Here is a 16,315-nt window from a genome sequence, read left to right on the forward strand (position 1 = left end):
TTTTAGTCATCATGGTAATCACTTCTTTCTAAATTACAAATCCACTGGAAAGGTCCTTAGGACCAGCACTAAGGTTCCCGCTTCATGGAAGTCTGCCATCCAGGGCAAGAGCTAATAGTACCTGGTAAACACCCTGTCCCGAATTCTCCCACCCACTGCACACGTGCACACGCAAATGCTTTTTGACCAGCTGTCTGCCTCTACAAGATACGACAAACATCATCTGAGTGGGCTCTGAGGCTCACAGACCAGGGTCAAATACACATTGACCCCCAAGTACTGACCGTTTCTCATCCCTGGAGCCTTATCTAGGGCTTAAAGAGTAGGGCTGTCTTTATATCTTCTAATGAAACCCTGATACATGAAAGTCTCATTGCCAGTTTCAGGTGGCTGGAGTCGATTGAAGTCAGAGATCCCTAGTGTATGCTCTTACCAACTCAAGCACTTACTCACTGGTGCTCTCACCAACAGATACTTAGCACTTTTTAAGTATCAGGCACTGTCTTAGGTGCTAAGGATACAAAGATGGATCAGCCATTGTCTGTCTTCCTTCAGTTCATGCTTACCAACCTCTGCATTCAGCCCCCTCTTCCCTGCAGGCAGTGAGTGATGCAGGCTGTCCCGTCTAGTGTCTGAGCTTGTCCTAGCCAGGCAGACATGGAGGCTAGTCAACCAGAACCAAAGACAAAATCATCCCTTAAGGGACTGTCTGGTGAGGAAACCAGTGATGGTACAACCAGAAATGTGTCACTGCTGCAGGCACCCCCATCCTGCTGGCCCTGCTGCTCTTCGAAGTTAGCTGTAACTGCTGTACTCGCTGCTACTGTCAGAATGATATCTCTTCTATCCCTGCTATTTTGTGTGACTCACTCCAGCTGCAAAGTCCTAGATGGGGTCTCTAATGGACTGATCCCAAGTCCCATGTCCATGTCCTGGCTGCCAGGGAGGGAGGAGAAAGGAGTATCTGGCCTGTATGAGGAGTCCGTCTATCTCCCAGCAAGACTTACATGGTAGGAATTGCTCAAATACATCAAGAGGGTTAAGGTAGTCTGATGACTAATGTCCACTACATTAATATTATATTTAAATGAGTTTGTACTTTATCAACCGTAACAGCATCTACATACAAGTGAAAAATAGAGGTCCGTAAATTCACAAAATGTGTTTGCTGGCAGGGTCAGCAAATTTTTTCAGAGAAGGGCCAGATAGTAAAATTTCAAGCATTGCATCTCTGTTGCAACTATTCAACCCTGCTTTTGTAGCACAAAAAGCAGCCATGACAATATGTAAATGAGCATAGCTGTGTTCCAACAAACATTTATTTATGGACACAGATTTGAATTTCTTAAAATTTTTATGTAGTGAAATATTCTTCTTTTGATTTTTTTCAACCACTTAAAAACATAAAAACCATCCTTAGCTTGTGGGTTGTACAAAAGCAAGCATTGGGCTGGATTTGGCCTGTGGATCATTTGCCAGCTCCTGATCTGTAGGGATGATTCTTAACCTTTTTGGAAGGTCTCAGACCTCTTTAAAAATCTTATAAAAGATATGGAATGGACCCTTTCCCTAGAGAAAAGAGACACTCACATGAAACTTTGCAAGTGATTCCAGCACTTTCATGGATTTGCTAAGGAGTAAATAATCCTGGTCTCTAAATCATGCTAGCTGAGCCCTTGGGCTCCCATTCCTTTAAGAACTCCTCAGAGCCCAGGGGTTCACAGCCTTGGTTGGGAGTCACTATCTAGTTAAGTAATCAGAAGCTTTCTCAGCTCCACTGTGGAGCAACTGCTATGTGACCCAAACTGCTGATGTCTCCAGCAGGAGCAGGATACAGTTAACTGTAATTAGGGGAGGACTCTCTTTTAGGAAGGGGAAGGATTGCTGTAATAGAGGCCTTGCATTCATAGCCCGGTTGGTGTCCCTCGTGTTAATACAACGACAGAAAACAAGCCAGTGAACCATGAGGGATGAACCTTATCACTGACACAGCACTACTAGAAACAACTCTATTTTTTAAGCTGCAGGTGGGTGCTGAGTATCTGTTATTTTTTACATCTTTTTAATATATAAAATATTTTATAATTAAAATGTTAAAAAAACCGCTGGATCTCGCCTGGGCCAGTGGTTGTCTTTGACTCAGGTTAGGCTGCCTATAGGGCAGAGGTGAACTCAGTCCCTGTGTGAACTTGTTTGGGAGAGATGAGCTAGGGGAAGGGGGAGGATAGCAGTTGCTGTGTGGGCTATAAAGTTCTCTCTAAGGGCTATTAGTATCACACAGACCTTTGAGCCTCACAATGGAGGTGGTTCAGAGGACAGGCCCTGCTGCCAACATGCCACCTCATTCTAATCGAGAACTTAGCCACTGTATGACCTTGGCCAAGTTACCTAACCTCTCAGTACCTTAGTTCCCTCATCTGTAAAATGAGGATGATATTTCATAGGACTGGTATGAGGATTAAGAAGGAATGCTTATAAGTGCTGAGCACAATGCCTGAAACATAGTAAATGCTTTATTAGTGTCTGTTAAATAAAAATAGAGGAGAGAGAGAATTCCCTGGTTTTCCAGTGGTTAGGACTCGACACTTTCACTACCGTGGCCCGGGTTCAATTCCTGGTTGGGGAATTAAGATCCCGCAGGCCACAAAAAAAGAAGAGAAAGCCCCTTGGTGCTTGGAGGCAGCAACTTTCCTCCCTGGCTGGGTGCTGTTACTTCGGAACCACTAGATGGCAGCAAAGCGCGGGCTTCCAGGTTTCCAGTTGGTCGTTGAAGAGAAAGACTTCTTGAAGAGCCCTGATGTCAGCTGTCCTGGGTGTTCTCTGCCCCCGCCAGGGATCTGCCTAAGGGCGCCCTCAGGGCACACTCACCACCACTCTGACTGGGCTGCATCACACTGGGAGCATTGCAGTCTGCGCCTTTGTTCTGACGGGTGATTATCACAGAAGCCTTTCTCGGATGTGGAATTAACGATGCCAAAGGTTATGGTAATTTTGACACTTCTGACACATATTGGTTGCTGAATTGCCTTCTGAAGAAATTGTACCAATTAATATCTTACCAAGAATGGGGGTTTGTGTCCCTGTCCTGCACTAATTAATATTGGGTATTATTATTATTTTTTGACCTATTATTTCAGCTTTATTGAGGTATAATTGACATAAAATTACAAGACGTTTAAAATGTACATTGTGGTGATTTGATGTATGTGTACATTGTGAAAGGATCCCACCCATCTCATTAATTAACACATCCATCACCTCACATATTTATCCTTTTTGGGGGGGAGGTTAGAACATTTAAGTTCTACTCTTTCAGCAAATTTCAATTATACAATACAGTGTTATCACTACAGTCGCCATGTTTTTCGTTAGATCCTCAGACCTTATTCATCTTATAACTGAAACTTTGTACCCTGTTACCAACCTCTCCTTATTTCCGCCCCCCCGCCCTGCCCTGGCAACCACTTTTCTGCTCTGTTTCTAGCCTTCGACTTTTTTTTTTTTTTTTTTTTAAGATTTCACATATAAGTGATTCTATGCAGTATTTGTCTCCCTCTGCCTGGCTTATTTTAGATTAATTACATTTAAAAAGTATTCCAACCCATGTCCTCAAAAGCTGTATAATCTTCCTTTACAAATCAGAGTTTTTATTTAAATTGTATAAAAACCATATATGGGGCTTCCCTGGTGGCACAGTGGTTGAGAGTCCGCCTGCCGATGCAGGGGACACGGGTTCGTGCCCCAGTTCGGGAAGATCCCACATGTTGCGGAGCGGCTGGGCCCGTGAGCCATGGCCGCTGAGCCTGTGCGTCCGGAGCCTGTGCTCCGCAACGGGAGAGGCCACAACAGTGAGAGGCCCGCGTACTGCAAAAAAAAAAAAAAAAAAAAACCATATATGGTTTGCATTTTTGTTTTCTTATTAGTCATCCATTTTATACACATCAGTGTATACATGTCAATCCCAATCTCCCAATTCATCACACCACCACCACCCCCGCCACTTTCCCTGCTTGGTGTCCATACGTTTGTTCTCTACATCTTGTTTCAATTTCTGCTTACTTGCTCTGCGGCACGTGGGATCTTCCGGACCAGGGCTCAAACCCGTGTCTCCTGCATTGGCAGGTGGATTCTTAACCACTGCGCACCAGGGAAGTCTGAAAATATATATATATATTAAGGTGGGAGATAAATAAAATAAAATGTACTTTCCCCTTTGGGGAAGTTTCCTTTGATTTTATCCAAACTCCTGGGGGCTAGTTCTGTAGCACACTGTTCATATTCTTGGTTGTCATGAATGTGTTTTCTAATATTTCCTATCTTCTTTAGATGCTCCCTTTGTCTCCCACAGTGTTTTCTTGTTGAATTAGTTCAGGCTCACCTTGGTCATAATGAGGGGATTCAACTTTACCAAGGACCTCGGTCTTTGGCATTTCCTACGAGGAATGCCCACCGGCCTAGGGGTCAGGAGGCCTGAACTTTAATCCTGGCCCCTCCCTGAACACGGGTAAACTTGGGTAAAAGTCACTTCCCCTCTTTTGGCCTCCTTCTTCCTTCTATTAAATAAGGTGTTAGATAATCTCTAAGGCACCTTCTGGTTTTAACTTTCTACCTACCACAGTGGATGCTGGCTTTCTGGAGCTTCCAAGGTTTCATTTACATCATTAACCACAGGAGTGATTAATGTTGAGCTTGGTCCGAGGTCACTAATCCATTGATTCTTGCAGAATTAAAAATGATTATGACCCTTTAGGAAAGCTTATTAGTTGTTCTCTTTTTTTTAAGGGATGTTATGGTTCTTAGGTCTTTGTCGTTGCTGTTGTTCTGATTAAGCTAATTGAACTAAACTGCCTCACATCAGCTGAGTTTCCTTGTTGCTGGATTCCCGAAGCTGTCACATTGTGTTCCTTGGCTACATTAAGGTAAGGTCTGTTCAGATGAGTCAGAATATGAAATGAATACGTGTGCCAAGCTCAAGGTTGCCTCAAAGGGTGAATCTTACCAAGTTGCAGAGCTTTGCTGAACCTTCATTTCTCCAAGTGGAATACATGGCTACTATCAGGGATCATGGGGGCCAACTCCATGTTAACCTAATCCAACTATCTGATTTTCTAGGTAAGAAAATGGAGGCCAGGAGATGTTGAGTGACCTGTTCACACTCACATAGCATGGGAGAATCAGAGTCAAGGCTATGTGGTTAGGATATATGGAAAGTGGCCTGGTTTCCAATTAAGGTTGACCAATAGTCAGCGTTTGATTCAGGCAAGTCATTTCTCCACACTGATTAAAATGAATTGAAAGATAGAATAGAATGTGAAACTTTCTAGCTTCCTTAAATATTTTGTAGACTAAAATAGGGGCTGGGTAGATTGACAAGGAACTGGTAAAAAAAAAATAGGACATAAAAATCAAGATATGATTCTATTCATTTTGTCATTTTCATCCTTTTCTGAAGGATATTTACATCTTCATATGTCTCCACATTAGTGATGATTACTCTTAGCAAAATTTTTTCTTTTGTAAAATTTAATTATTTTATTTTATATTGGAGTATAGTTGATTTACAATGTTGTGTTAGTTTCAGGTGTACGGCAAAGTGATTCAGTTATACATACACATATATCCATTCTTTTTCAGATTCTTTTCTCATATGGGTTATTACAGAATATTGAGTAGAGTTCCCTGTGCTATACAGTTGGTCCTTGTTGATCACATATTTTATATATAGTAGTGTGTATATGTTAATCCTAAACTCCTAATTTATCCCTCCCCCTAACATTTCCCCTTTGGTAACCATAAGTTTGTTTTCGAAGTCTGTTTCTGTTTTGTAAATAAGTTCATTTGTATAGTTTTTTTAGAGCCCACATATAAGTGATATCATATGATAGTTGTCTTTGTCTGACTTACTTCACTTAGTATGATAATCTCTAGGTCCATCAATGTTGCTGCAAATGGTATTATTTCATTCTCTTTTATGGCTGAGTAATATTCCATTGTATATATGTACCACATCTTCTTTATCCATTCCTCTGTTGATGGGCATTTAGGTTGCTTCCATGTCTTGGCTATTGTAAATAGTGCTGCAGTGAACATTGGGGTGCATGCAGCTTTTTGAATTATGGTTTTCTCTGGATATATGCCCAGGAGTGGGATTGCTGGATCATACGGTAGTTCTATTTTAGTTTTCTGAGGATATTCCATACGGTCTTCCATAGTGGCTGCACCAACTTACATTCCCACCAAGAGCGTAAGAGGGTTCCCTTTTCTCCACACCCTCTGCAGCATTTGTTACTTGTAGACTTTTTAACAATGGCCATTCTGACTGCTGTGAGGTGGTACCTCATTGTAGTTTTGATTTGCATTTTCTTAATAATTAACTATGTTGAGCATCTTGTCATGTGCTTTTTAGCCATCTGTGTGTCTTCTTTGGAGAAATGTCTATTTAGATCTTCTGCCCATTTTTTAAAAAATTATTTATTTATTTATTTAGGTTGCACCAGGTCTTAGTTACAGCATGCATTTGGGATCTAGTTCCTTGACCAGGGATCAAACCCAGGCCCCCTGCATTGGAAGCGTGGAGTCTTACCCACTGGTCCACCAGGGAAGTTCCCTGCCCATTTTTTGATTGGGTTGTTTGTTTTTTTGATATACAGCTGGATAAGTTGTTTGTATATTTTGGAGATTAATCCCTTGTTGGTCGCTTCGTTTGCAAATATTTTCTCCCATTCTGTGGGTGGTCTTTCAATATTTTTTTCTTTTAGCAAGATTTAAGAAAAGAATACAATGCCCTGGGCTTCCCTGGTGGCGCAGTGGTTGAGAGTCCGCCTGCCGATGCAGGGGACAAGGGTTCGTGCCCCAGTCTGGGAAGATCCCACATGCCGTGGAGCAGCTGAGCTCGTGAGCCATGGCTGCTGAGCCTGCGCGTCTGTAGCCTGTGCTCCACAATCGGAGAGGCCACAACAGTGAGAGGCCCGCGTACTGCAAAAAAAAAATAAATAAATAAAATAAAGAATACAATGCCCTTTAATAAGTGCTATTGCTGAGTAGAAATGAGGCTGAGGAAGACTGACTGAGTTCTAAGAACTTCAGCACTCATTAGTAGGTCTAAAGGCTTAATGAGCATTAATGGGTACTAAACACAATATTTATTAATTCTTTTCTGCAATGAAGGGACCTCCACTGACACAAGCATGCTATTCTCAGAGCAACCTCTGTTGTACATATTTTATTGATTAACCTAGTTTTCTTTGATCATAGAAGAAATATAGAAACAGCAAAACCAAAAAAACATCCAAAAAATATAAAATGAGAGCTAGAAGTCTCCCTTTCCACCGACTCCAGTGTTACTCCCCAATGACTACCACTCTGAACAATTTTTAGTTTTAGTTTTTCTGCTAATTACCATAATAAATATTATGTTTTACTTTCCCCAACTTTTGATTTTGAAAAATTTCAAACTTACAGAGAAGTTGCAAGAATTCACCTAGATTTATCAACTGTTCAGCTTTCCCTCACTCTACACATATACATATTCTTTTTGCTGAACCATTTGAAGAACAGTTACAAACATAATGCTACTTCTCCCCAAAACACCTCAACATGCATGACCCAAAAGGAAGGACATTCTCTTCCATAACCACAATATAATCCTCCCACTCAGAAAATGTAGCGCTGATATGATTATGTAATAAAACATCCATATTCAGATTTCCACAATTGTCCAATCGTATCCCTTTTAACGTTTTTAAAATCCAGGATCCAATCACTCATCACACATTGCCCTGAGTTGCTATGTCTCTTCAGCCCCCTTTAATGTAGAACAGTCCTGTTTTTCTTTCACGGCGCTAATATTTTTAAAGAGTCCAGGTGAGTTGTTTTGCAGAATGTCTCTCAGTCTGGATTTGTCTGATTGTTGTCTCATGATTAGTTTCAGCCTCTACATTTTTGGAAGGAGTACCACATAGATGATGTTATATCTTTCTTGTTCCATTTTTACTGATGTTAAATGTGGACTTTTTATTAAGGTGCTATCTGCCAGATTCCTCTGTTGTCAAAGTACTCTTTCCTCTTTGTCATTAATGAGTAAGTCTGTGAGGAGATACTTAAGAGACCCTGTGAGCATCCTGTTCTCCAACAATGTTTCGATCAGTTTTTTTTTTTTTTTTTTTTTTTTTTGCGGTACGCGGGCCTCTCACTGTTGGGGCCCCTCCCGTTGCGGAGCACAGGCTCCGGACGCGCAGGCTCAGCGGCCATGGCTCACGGGCCCAGCCGCTCCGCGGCATGTGGGATCCTCCCAGACCGGGGCATGAACCCATGTCCCCTGCATCGGCAGGCGGACTCTCAACCACTGCGCCACCAGGGAAGCCCTCAATCAGTGTTTTTTGTTTTTCTTTTTTTGGGGGGTTTTGTTTGTTTGTTTGTTTTTTCTCGCTGTGCCATGTGGCTTGTGGGATTTTAGTTCCCTGACCAGGGGTCAAACCTGTGCCCCCTGCAATGGAAGCACAGAGCTTAACCACCTCGCCACCAGGGAAGTGCCACTCAATGGTTTTAATATCCAATGACGTGCCGCGGAATAGGAAGGCCAGCTACACGGAGGTCAGGGATCCTCCAGACGTGTGGAAGGAGACACCCGCGGACTGACCAGGTCTGGCCCTGAAGTTCCTCTTCAGAGGAAGGTGGGGAAGAAATGCTCTCCTCCCATTCTTCCCTCATGGATCTACCACAGGCCTCTGATGGGTCCGACCACATTACCAGCAAAAAGAAGGATGACAGGAGAAGGATGTGGAGAAGGAGGGCAGGGGTTGTTAACAAACACAGGGAAGTGAAATCCTAACTTCAGCTCAGCAGATATGACTGTGCCACCTAGGAAGAGTTCTCTCCTTAGAGATGCCTCTCTACCCTGCCCCCCAGGCATTCAGGCACCTCTGGGCACCCTTGGGGCTCTGTCTGGCTTGCCCCAGAACATGGGATTCTGGCATCTATTCCCAGGATATCTCCTCTGCTTGGCTTTGAGGCCCCTGGAGGGCAGGGCCTGTGCCTCATTTCTCTCAGAGCCTGGCCCAGGATGTGCACCAGGAAATGTTTGAAAAATGAATGAGGCTGGAATTGAGCTGAGCCTTGGATAAATGGAGGGGAAAGGAAGAAAGTATTTCAGAGACAGAAGGAGGAACAACGTGGCTGGAGAGATAGGGCAAAGGTGACAGACTGTCTTGAGAGAGGGAACCATCTGTTTTTTTTTGTTTTGGCCATACTGCGCAGCATGTGGGATCTTAGTTTCCTGACCAGGATAGAACATGCGCCCCCTGCAGTGGAAGCGCGGAGTCTTAACCACTGGACCGCCAGGGAAGTCCTGGCAACCATCTGTTTTGGGAGGGAAGCTGCCATTTATGGCAGTGCTTTCTCAAGTATTTTGTCTGGTCCTGAGAGAAAGGTGTAATTATTCCCATTTTACAGATGATGCAACTGAGGCTCAGAAGGGGAAGTGACTTGCCCAGAAAGTGGCTGAACAGGAATATAAATAGGCCTGTCTTATTCCTGAGCCTAGAGAAGGAGATGGTGGAATTCATAGCCCTAAAAGTGGGCATTGTTTGGGGTCCCTGGCCAAGCACCCAGTGCCCGTGTCACCAACCTCTGCCTAAACAGAAGGAGAGAGCATGTGCCTGGATCATGATCCCACCACGTGACCCCTGTGCTGGCTCAGGTGGGAGTTGAGGCAGTAAATGGCAGGTGGTTTCATACCTTCAGCCCTTTGTACACACAGCTACTCCCACCTAATGTGCCGTCCTTCACTCACCCCACCCCCTACTCTCCTGGTTCTCTTCTTTCCCGTTTGAGTCAAGGCTCTCCTTACCTTAAGGCACCTCGTGATGCCTGCTGGAGTAGACCTGACACTTGACCAGGCATTAAGTCTATTCTTCCTCCACCAGCACCTAGCCCCAGGGGGTGCCCTTGAATGTTTGCAGAACCAATGGGTGCGCCCTTGTGCCCAGGAAATCCCCATTGTCCAGGGCTTCCAGGGAAAGGCAAGGCCTCCCACGCCCCAGCCCCTTTCAATCTCTCCTCCCCTCCCCTGCCTTATCCTTACGGTGGGGTCAAGGCCTTGCTGAGTCCAGCCAGGCTGGAGGTGGAAGCATCCACCTCTGTTTGCAAGAGCCAGCGGGCCTCCTGAGGGAGGAAGCAGGAAGGGCGGCCAAGTCTGCCCCACACCCTGACCCTGCCTGGCTGGGCGTGGGAGAGTAGAGGGCACAGGGCAGGGTACAGAGGGCTGGGAAGGACTGAGGAACCAGGCCACTGGCCACCACTGAGAGGAGGAGGCTTCCTGCCTGCCTTCTACCCAGGGGGCTAGCCAGCTGGGGAGGAGCCAGCTGTGTCCTCTCCTGGCCTGTCCTGATAGCATAAGAAAGCTGTCAGCGCTGGACCCACTGTCAACCAGCCGGCAGTCCAGTCTTCATTTGACTCGTTCTGGACCTGCTCAGGGCCAGGCTGGGGATGGGTGGGGTGTAAAGATGAATAAGATCCATTTCCTTGTCTAGGGGAGCTCACACCAGACATTCAAGGAACAATAAACATAGCAATACTCATTGAGCACTTATGGGCTGGACACTGATCCAAGTGCACACATATCCGTAACTAATGGAATGGTCACAAGAACCCACGGGGATAATGAGGCACAGAGAGAACAAGACGGTTCCCTGGGGGACTTCCCCGGCAGTCCAGTGGTTAAGACTCCACACTTCCACTGCAGGGGGTGCGGGTTCAATCCCTGGTCAGGGAACTAAGATCCCACATGCCGCGTGGCGCTGCCAAAAAACCCAAAAACCAAAAACCAAAACAAAACAAAAACAGGAGAAGGTTGCCCGGGATCACACAGTAGGTTGCTCGTTGGGATCCACAGTAGGCATCCGGCATCGGAGCCCTGCATTTAGCCCTCGCACCGTGCATCCTCTATGCCAACCCCAGTGCCGGCTGCCCCAGCCCACACATGCAGCATCTCAGTCCTGGCTCTTGTCTCCTCGTCAGCAGGTTGGTAGGCTCTGTAAACTTGCCAGGCGCCAAAGTGTGCCTTAGGTTATCCCCACTTTCATTGCCCTTTAGTGTCCCCCATGGTTCCATCTTCCCCGTGGGCTTGTCTTCTCATCCTGTGGAAGCTTCCGGTTCCTGTGACTCACCAGTCTCATAGGCTGGGGGAGTGTCTTGCACAAAGCAGGTGCTCAGATGTGTCTGTGGTTTGGTGGGTTGATGGAGGAGGCTTTCGTTTCCCCAGGTCTCTGGGACATGAACAAAGTGGTTCTCAGCCTATACATTGGAACCACCTGGGGAGTTTTAACCACTACTGAAGCCCAGCTCCCACTCCCAGAGGTTCTGATGTAATCGGTGTGGGGTGCAGTCTGAGCATTAGGATTTTAAAACACTCCCAGTGTGATTCTGATGTGCATTCAGGGCTGAGAACTCCTGGAGTGTAATATGTGGCAGTTATTAAATTTAATTATACATCTCTCCATCCGACATATGATTAAGTGCCAGGGACTTGGGTGCCCTTGGGGGACAATAGAAAACAAGACAGTTATGGTCCCTTACCTTGTGACATTTACATTCTAGTAACTCAATTTAACAGGCTTTACTGGGTTGGGGATGTCAGGCATTGTATGGGCACAAAGATGAACTGGACACTAATTACAACTAAAATAGAGGAAGGGGAATGCCAATTAGGTACAAACCAAGAGTGGTAGGGTTCAGGGGAGAAAGGCATCCGGAGGGCAGCTCGGGGAAATTTCCATGGAAGATATGTCACCTGAGAGGGCCCTTGAGGGATGGTTTGGATTTTGTAGGATGAGATGAGGGGGTGGTGATGGAATGGCTTAAACAAAAGTATGGAGGCAGGAACAGCCAATAATCCAAGCTGGCAAGAAAGCTGGATGTGCACACACAAGAGGGAAGAGGATGTGCGTACACAGGGGGAAATGCAGGTCGGAGCCTTAAAATGCCAGGTGAGACATTTGGAACCACGCAGGGACTGAGGCTGAGGTAATTCTTAGCACTTAATCCCTGGACCTCCTCCTGACTTCATTCTGGAGTAGGTGTCCTCGCTGCCACCACCCTCAGGGTTTTCCCTTCCCTGCCGTCTGCCACCTCAGTCCCATGTTCAGTGCTCAGTAGCCTCAGGTGAGGTTCTGATGAACTCACTCCACCCCAAGCATAAAATGCATTTCCAGATGGTATCTCCCTAGGCACTGCATTTGGCAAGTAGAATGGAAAGAGCACCAAACTGCAAATGGGGAGGGGACCTGGCTCTAATCTTAGCTCTGCCCCTCACCAGATGTGTGACCTTGAGCAAGTCACTTCTCTTCCTTGAGCCTCAGTTTCCTCCTCTGAAAAATAACCTGGCTGGATGGGATGATTGACAGCGACACTTCCAGCTGCGACATTCTCTGACTAGTTTGCCATGTGTCAAATTCAAGAATGTCCTTTTTGCCTTGGGCAAGGGGACATTGCGGCTGCAAATTAGGTACTAAGCATGAGACTCAGGGGGAAGGGATGGAGAGGATACAAGTAGGTGCTCCGCAGCCTCGCCTGAGCCCAGCCTTGGATTCATCATAGCACAGGCACCGGCCATGTGAAGGAAGAAGCCTTCAGATGATTCCAGTCCCCAGCCATTCAAGTCACTCCCACCCACTGAAGTCTCCCCATTTGAAGCCCCAGACATCGTGCAGCAGAGATAAGCCATACGTGCCATGCACTCTCTGTGTTTCTGACCCTCAAGGCATGAGCCTAACAGAGTTGTTTCATGCCACAGGCTGGGGTGGTTTGTTACACAGCAATAGATAACTGGAAATGGGGGAGGAGGTATGAGGATGGTCTGAGGATGAAGGGCCTCCTTATGCTGGTGAAACCTCACCAGTGGTTGTCCTCCTGTGGCCACTGACTTGGAGAGCCACCTCTGGTCTTGGATATTACTTTCTCAAGGTAGCCTGGTGCTCTTGGGAGAGGTGGCTCAAAGCCTGCACTGTCCTGGAATGTTGTCAAGTTTATGAACAAGGAAGCACCGGGGTCTTTCTAGAGGCTGTCACAGACTCTGAAGTACCAGTCAGCTGGGGAGTGGGAGAGGGCTGGTTGATCTGTACATCTCAGTACCCCAGTGTCGGGAAAGGCTAAAGAGGGGACAGGGGGCTTGCTCACACAGGTAGAGGTCCTCTAGGTGCATCTTACACATTCTGTCTCATTTTAGTCCCACAATAGCTCCATTAGACGCTGTAAGGAGTGTTTACCTACTTTACTGATGAAGAATAAGGTCAGGCGCCATGCCCAAGACTATACCCACACCGGGAACAGCAGAGCAGAGCTTTGAACCAAATGTAGGACTCTGAACCTATCACCCTTTCCTCTTGGACTGTCTTGAGGAGTGCCCTGGATGAATTAGGGATGGAGGCTCTGGGAAGGGGCCTTCATTTATTCTCCCTAAACAACCTCTTGTCTTGAAATAAGACCACTGAACTTGACTTACATTCTGTTTCCATGTCCTTCCACCACCCCCTCCACTCTCATTCCTTTTTCCTCCCGGGATTTTTGGCAGAAGGAAGAGAGGAGCACTCCACTCCCAAGTCTTTCATTAGGGAAGCCTTGATGTGATGATGTGGGGTGATGTGGGGCTTCACCAACGTGCCAGGCAGGGCTGGGGGCACGGAAGCCAGGCTGCTCCCAAGTGGGGGTGGGGATGAGGGGATGGGGTGGGGTGGTGAGGAGGGAAGTGTCCCTCCCCCTCTCGGCCCCCACCCCACTGTGAACCGTGGATGGTGAGGTTTCCAGAAGAATCTGTCCGTTGTCGGAGCACTCTGACTGGGAGGGAGGAAGGGGCATATTCCCTGGTGGGAATTCCTCTTTCATGGTGGAAGCGGGGGACAAGGAGATACCACTTTCTGAGTGATCATGGCAGGCTATATCCAGTGTATCAGCTCATTTAAATTAGTTTCCAGATTAGTCTTGGAGAGGTTAGCCGACCTGTCCAGCCACACATCACGTAAGCAGCAGAGCCCGTGAAGACGCCAGGTCTTGCCACTGGCTCTCGCCCCCTCTCCTGGCAACCTCAGGGGCCGGGAGGTGCACGCTCCGACCTGGTAGGGAGGCTCTCGGCCCTCACCCGGGAGCTGTCCTGAGGGAACTCCCGGTAGGGGGCGCTCCGAGCGCCGTCTCGGGCCTCCGGGTGCGCCTCCAGCCGGCGCCTGGGACGGGACCGGCCGCCCCGCCCTCTCGGCTCATCCGCGGCTCTGCGGGCAGGCGGGCGCCCACCGCGCAGGGAGCGGAGCGGAGCAGAGCAGAGAGCAGCGCGCCCGGCCGCGCTCCCCGTGCCTACCGCGCCTCCACGCCCGGCGACGCGCAGCCTCCCGCCGTGAGTAGCGCCCGTCTGCGGGCTCGACGGGCGGGACAGGGCGCGCGGCTCGGGGCTGGGGCTAGCGGCGGCAAATTGCTCCGGGGCAAGTCAGCGGCCCGGTCCCTGACCCGCCCCCCGGGTATGGCCGGCCCTGGACCTCAGGGACTGCCCGCTGGGCCCCTAGGGCTCGCTCCGAAGTCTGGCACTGTGACCCGAGGAACCGGCTGGGAGCGGCTGGCAGACCTGGCGCCTAGGGAGGACGGGAGACAGACTTCCATCAAGTTAGGACCCCTTGACGCGGGGGAGGGCCCCAGATTTACGGGAGGAGAGGGCCCAGATCTCTTCAGCATCATCTGCTTCGCATACCTCCTTCTCGCCCTCTTGCGAAGAGGTGATGCGAGGAGGGTGCTCCGTACCCAGTCAGCTTTCTCTGTGGCAGAATGAAGCTGTGGTCCCAGTCGGGAGCCTGGGCTGGGGCAGAGTTAGGGTGGGCAGGGGGGCAGCCAGTTGGTCTGCGGCAGGCTGGGGTTTCGACCCCAGCATAGGAGGGTGTTGTCAACGGTTTACGCGACTATGGTTCAGGCATTGTGGATGTCTCATGGCATGTGTGGGTCTGCCTGATCCTCACTGTAACTCTGCAAGGTGGAAATTAGGCTTCTCACTTTGGGAGGGAGAGGAGGCCCAGGGCCGTAAGCGTTGAGGTTAGGAGTGCACACTGGAAGAGAGGATGCATAGCTGCTGCCTCACTGGCAGGTGGGAAGGTCGCTGGGGGCGAGTGGCCCCCGACACCTTGTACTCAAGAATCCGGTGGGGGGCAGCTGGGGACCTCTGCTGTGGTTTCTGACATTGTATTTCTCAGCTGCCTCTGTGTAAGGTATTCCTGGGAGAGCCCTGGTGACTGAGGGGTGCTGGTACGTTGGCCTCTTCACGATTTCCTCCGGAGTCCTGTTCTTCCCCAAACCACCCATCTCCCAAGATGTGTTTTTAGCACCTGAAGTGGCCCCATTCGGCAGCTTTGGGAGAGGCTTGGGCAGGGGGTGCAGGGGTGTGTGGATTTGAGTGGGTGTGTGCTGGCTTGGGGTGAGCTTCCCACTGGCAGGAAGAAGACCTGAACTGACCCTGACCCTCTCCCTAAGGCCTCCCTGGTTGTTAGATGTGGGGGGTGACCAAGCAGGCTGCCCAGCGGAGCTGGACCTTTACCAGGAAGATAGTTTTCTCATGTCAGCTTAGGCAGGTGGCTGATCTCAGAGCCCCAGCTTCCTCATCAGAGATCAGGGTGGGTCAAAGCCTCCAATGCATGGAGGGCCACTGTAATGCCGGATGCCCCTCCCTTCTGTTGGCAGCCTCCTCCTGAATGTGATGGGGGGTGTGTGAGGGGGCAGTCATGGTCCCATTTCACAGACTTGCACTGGGTGAGGATCTCTGAGAGTTCAGCAGGGTGAGCTGGGGCCCATGGGGGAGGGGCTTAGTAGGGTTGAAACTTCCTTATGGGATGATCCTCCAGCCCTGGAGGCCTCCTCCCAGGTTGTTGGCCTCAGGAGGCCACCGACTTCGTAACCCTCGTGCCACCATTGGAGGGTTGAGGGTACTGTCAACAGAAGCTGGGGGAAGAGCAGCTGGAGTGGGCTAGCTGTGTGACTTTTAGCAAGTCCTTCCCCCCATCTGGATCTCAGTTTCCTCCTCTTGTAAAACAAGTGGGTTTGACCAGACAGCAGTGGTTTTCAAACTCCTCCCACCCATGAGTTCTCACTCGGAACCCCAACATATAGTGTAGATAAAGTGGAACTTCTCTGGCTCCCCTTCCTCAAGCTGGTGGCTCCTGAGCAGAGTCTAAAAATCCCCTAGATGTTCTTACAGATCTCTTTCTGTGAGGTTTTGGGAAATCTGTGTTAACCTTTCAGAAGTGTTGCCTAGTATTAGGGTTGGGGGGCAGGAATGTGAATTCTAGAGATT

The 16,315-nt window shown here is 48.3% G+C and overlaps 1 protein-coding gene across 3 annotated transcripts in view; it reads left to right on the plus strand.

Annotated features, from left to right (window-relative positions):
• Window positions 1-4,786: 4,786 nt before the first annotated feature.
• DAPK2 (death associated protein kinase 2) overlaps window positions 4,787-16,315 on the plus strand; it is a 122,383-nt gene continuing 110,854 nt past the window's right edge. For 2 of the 3 annotated variants that reach the window (XM_049706191.1, XM_049706193.1), the window contains exon 1: window positions 5,119-5,259. The gene's annotated coding sequence lies outside the window, so the exon portion shown is untranslated. Of the gene's footprint in view, window positions 4,920-5,118; window positions 5,260-16,315 lie in introns of those variants that run through there. The other variant, XM_049706192.1, reaches the window with a different exon arrangement.

Source organism: Orcinus orca, chromosome 2 (genome assembly GCF_937001465.1).
Source record: "Orcinus orca chromosome 2, mOrcOrc1.1, whole genome shotgun sequence".
NCBI classification, from domain to species: Eukaryota; Metazoa; Chordata; class Mammalia; order Artiodactyla; family Delphinidae; genus Orcinus; species Orcinus orca.